Source organism: Rhagoletis zephyria, unplaced genomic scaffold (assembly GCF_001687245.7).
Source record: "Rhagoletis zephyria isolate East Lansing unplaced genomic scaffold, Rhagoletis_zephyria_1.1 Rzeph_scaffold_03427, whole genome shotgun sequence".
In the NCBI taxonomy this organism is placed as follows: domain Eukaryota; kingdom Metazoa; phylum Arthropoda; class Insecta; order Diptera; family Tephritidae; genus Rhagoletis; species Rhagoletis zephyria.
This window is the reverse complement of record NW_016160510.1, coordinates 4,781-9,560: the sequence shown is the minus strand read 5'-3', so window position 1 is coordinate 9,560 and position 4,780 is coordinate 4,781.

The following is a 4,780-nucleotide window of genomic DNA, read 5'->3' as shown; positions in this document are numbered from 1 at the left end:
CTGGATGAACCAAGATCATCTAACCTAATTTGGTTGAATACCGCTGCTTACGTAGAAAGGGTATATCTGGTGACGTGATATATACAGTGCGACCGTGCACTTAATGCTCTTCAACATGAAGTACGAGTATATTATGTTGATAGGCCTGTATCTTTTTGCCAGCGCGTATCATCATAACTTGTTCCCAAAGAGCGGAAAAATAGCCATACGCCGGATAGATTCTAAAGAACGAATAATTTGTCTTAAAGTCATCAAAACAGGCAAGAAAATACCACACTGATGGTGACTCTTTCAATCATGCTATCCCCCATCATACCTATCTCTGCCTATATCAGGAAACATCCACCGAATTATTGCCTAAATACTCGCATTCAACTACATATATTGCTTTTCCACAAATTTGCCTAATACTTGGCCTTAAATTAAATCCCTTCTGACAAGGTACTACTCCCACTCAACTGAAACATTCAAGTTCTATTTTACTTCATTTGTTGGTTGAAAAAAAAAATCAATATTCTCTCCGCGTCTGATTGTTATTTCTGTTAGCGCCAATGCTTATTATTTCTTTTTATATATTTCTTACTCACCAAATATACACATACATGCATATTTACATACATACAGATGTTTATACCTACCCATCTACAATGCTTCTTTATTGAATGGATACACCACTTTGCAGTACTAAGGAAGTACTATCAACTGTTAAACATTTTCACTTTGTTGCTAGGAGTATCTCATGAATACAAAAGGGAATTCCCACTTATCTTAACATCGCTGACATTTATCTTATTTTTGTGTAAACACGTTCACACTTTTAAGCAAACATACAAGCGCACGCACACATGGCCTTTTCGAAAGCAAACCTTAGGGCAAAATACACAGCTCCGTGAGGTAGCAAATGGATGTAGCATTTCCACTTAAAAGCACAAATAGAAATGGATGTAAGGCTATCGTATGTGTGATTCATATATGTATATAGAATGTATGCATGTACATATGTATGCGTGTATTTGCGTCTTTTACACCTGGTTACTTTCTTTCTTGCTAGCTGACAGACATTCCATTGCCGCAGTAAGTGCTACCTCTTACTTTGGACCATTTCGCTTAGACGTTGCAAACCACAAAAATTAATGTTCACTTTCGAGCTTCATTTTATCTTTTCGACACAGCAAATACACATAGATTCCTACAGTCATGCGGAAATATACATACATATAAGTATGAACATTAGGGGGTGGTCCAAATAAAATGTTTTCCGAGTTAGAGTTTGGGCACCTTCCAAAATTGTTGCTCTTGTCGAAAGAGGTGCTGGTACCAAATTTTACGTTTCTAAGTATAAATTTAGAGGGTGCTTATGATGATCATATTTTACTCTAGAAGTATTGGTTAAGAAATCTATGAGCATTTCAAATTTAAATTATCTAAAAAAATATCACAAGCTTCAGTTGTCATGGTAACAGTAGCCTTTTATAAAAATCACCAATATTTTAGCCAGTTTCACAGCGATCCAGTAGCACATTTCAAGATCATTGAGCGCTCTGTATTAGTTACAGTAGAAAATTTAAAGCTGGTATAGATATAACAAATATAAAAAAGAAAAAAACTAAGGGTGTACCCCGTTTTCTGGGATGAAATTTTTTCCCCATACAAAAATTGGACCACTCTAATGTACATATGTTCATAGAAGAACATCGTATTCACGCCCCTGTCATTTTAAATGACTTGCTGTTCTGTTGAGTGAGGTACAGTAGCTTTTCGGTAAATAAAGGTACATACATAAATATGTGTATGTGTTTGTCATATGTGGGTGAAGCAAATGCGATTTTCCAGCTTCAATTCATTGGCTTTTACATACACTCACACAAACATTCAAGCTGCATGCTCACTGCCATAAAACATACATAGCAGACTACAACTTTCATCGCCTTTTGACTTGTTGAGTTGCGCGCTGATTGATTTTAATCAGAAAACGAAGTGACAGCTCGGCGTTTTTTTGGTGTTATTGTTAGCAAAGAAATGCATGTCAAAGTAAATACATTGGACAGCAAGTGAATTGCATTGTAGTATATCTGTGCAGAAGTATTCTTACTTAACATACGTACGTAAATTGTTATTCTTCCAAATTATTTGCCATTATACACGATGCTCAATGAAAAAATTTTAATTGAACGTTCGACGAGAGCTTCTTTAAAATACACTCATACATACATACATACATATGTACACATCTTGGCCATCTTTTTCGTGAAATTCGATAGGCCTACTCGCCTTATTTTTTCGATTTGGTGATATTATTGATGATTCTCCAATCGCCCAAAACCTTGTACAATTTTCTAGATTTTCACTGGACCCGAAAGTGTGACCGGTATGGGATTTTTAAGGCTTCATGAACTTTAAAATGAGCTCCTGAATAGACTTCCGAGATCTTATTGATCGTATCGCCCTATGAAGCGTGCTCTGATGAAGTGCTTGATGCTACCGGCCCTGTGCCCATCCGAAGCTAGTTCATCAAGTGCTTTTCATTGGGCGCTGAACTTATCTCCTGAGTGCGCAGTATTCGCTTCTCGGCTTGTACCAAAGCAAGTAGCCTTTGGACTTCTCATATCAGGGGGTACCTTGGTACAATATCTGAGTGCGGTGAAGTGCGTACTCCTGCCGGCCTCTACTGTTGACCGCCAACCATCCATTTTAGAAGTATTGAGGTTGAAGCTCTCCAGTTTGTATTCATAATTAGTACCACAAGTGGCGGAGAGACGGAACTGTCCGTACAGGCAGAGATTTGCTGTTCCGAGGTATAGCTCTTTCTAGGTTAAGTCAGAAAAGTAACTCTAAATATTATTATGAAAGCATACTCGAAGGCCGCAAGGACCCATTGCGATGCCGGGACACACTAGTGGAACCCAGTACATGCTTCCGAAAATATTGTTTAGCTGAGCGTTCCCGTAGTCCCAGAGCCTTGCCAGTATCCTAACTGTCACCAAAGAAGGCAGGTTTTGATGCAGCTAGAAATAAGATGCAATAATCTGGAGCACCCCAAATTCTTTCTCTTTTCAACATATACATATGCACTTTATTCTATTATTGAGTCTATTTATTGAGTATTAATCCCTGCATTATTGTTTTTTTCCCCAAATCTTCCTTGAGTTGGTAGGCTAAATTTTACTTTTGAGCGCTTCTCATTTAATTATAGCAACATACCACTTCAATTTTATTCCATTTAAATTTATTATCTAAAAGAACTAAAGGTATGCACCAGTAGTACTTATTTACCAACAGTGAAATTATGTTCCAAATTCACAGTTTTTCAAGGTTTCTGCAACGAAAAGTCGAGACAAAAACGTAATTTTTTGTTGCTTATCTTTCCTCAGTTAAAGTTGCAGTTTTTGTTTCCATTTTAATTTGTGCATTTGTTGGTCTTGCAGTGAAGCGAAAAAATAAATGCTGCAGAAAGCTTTTAGATAAATTAACTAAGTGACTGAGTGTAGGAACGAAATAATGTCGAGGTGCTCAACTTAGCTACCAGACGGCACTAAAGCAAAATAATCTAAATTACAAACTTAAAACTTTACAAATGAAGCTAAACGTTTTATGTGATAACAAGTAATTTTTAAGCAAAAACAAAACCGACTTCAATTCTCATATAAAAATTCAAGTGTACCGTTAATTTCTTCATTATTCAATGTTCGGATCTAAACTAAATAAGAATTATAGAAATGGGTTAACATGGTCCAAAAGTCTTGCGGCATCATACATAAAAAACAAGTAAGAGCAGCGCTGTCTGCGGCTATGCCGAAGGCTTCATACCTTTCATGAACGTCCGCGACTTAGAGAAGGTTTAAATACCAGTAATAACGCTCATGGCGAATAAGTGACCGATGTCCAGAGCGTGCTTAAATTGTGTAGGGAATACTTTTCCACCCTATTGAATGGTAGCAGCACTGAAAGTAGTGGAGTATATGAACCTGAACCTCTAGCCTATGATGACGAAAGCGATGCCCAACCATCTGACTAAGACGAGTTTCGAAAAACAACACTGCTGCTTTACCTCCACAATTCACAAGAAAGGTGACACCGCCATACGCGCCGCCTAACGTAAGATCACCCTTCAAAGTATCAGATACAAGGCGGCTTTAGTCCTAGGAAATCAATCATAGACCAGGCATGCACCCTACGCCAAATATTGGAAAATACTCTATTTTTCCAGTTCAAAACCGCTTTCGACAGTACGAAAAGAAATTGCCCGCGGAAATGGCGTTAAGGAATACCACCAGCTGCTTCAGAATTGGGAAGGGTCTCGCCGAGCCGTTTGATGAAAAACGATCTCTTTATTTTAATGGTGGAAAAGATAATTATTTTTAATTAATTAATTATAATTAGAGTCGCATAACTGACACTAGGGCTAATTTTTTTTTTTCGAAATGAAATAGTGAAGCAAAGCGCGTGGGCTGCTGGTGAATAAGGACAAAGCGAAACATCTCCTGTCATCAGACAAATAGCCAGAGCATATTCGTCTCGAATCACACATCACTGTTATAGTTATAACATCAGCTCTGAAGGTGGAGAAGAACTTGTGCTCAGCAGCCAAACATTTTTTTCTTTCAAAACTATTGAATAGTATACTTAATGAGCTTTATAAAGTTTTAAACATTTGTATTTATGTCTATAAATTTAAAAAATATGTATTTGACCCATCTCATAACAATTTTTTTTTCAACAGTCAGGGGAAAGTACTTTAAAAAACATAAGAAAAATTACAATCGATTTTGTAAAATGTTTG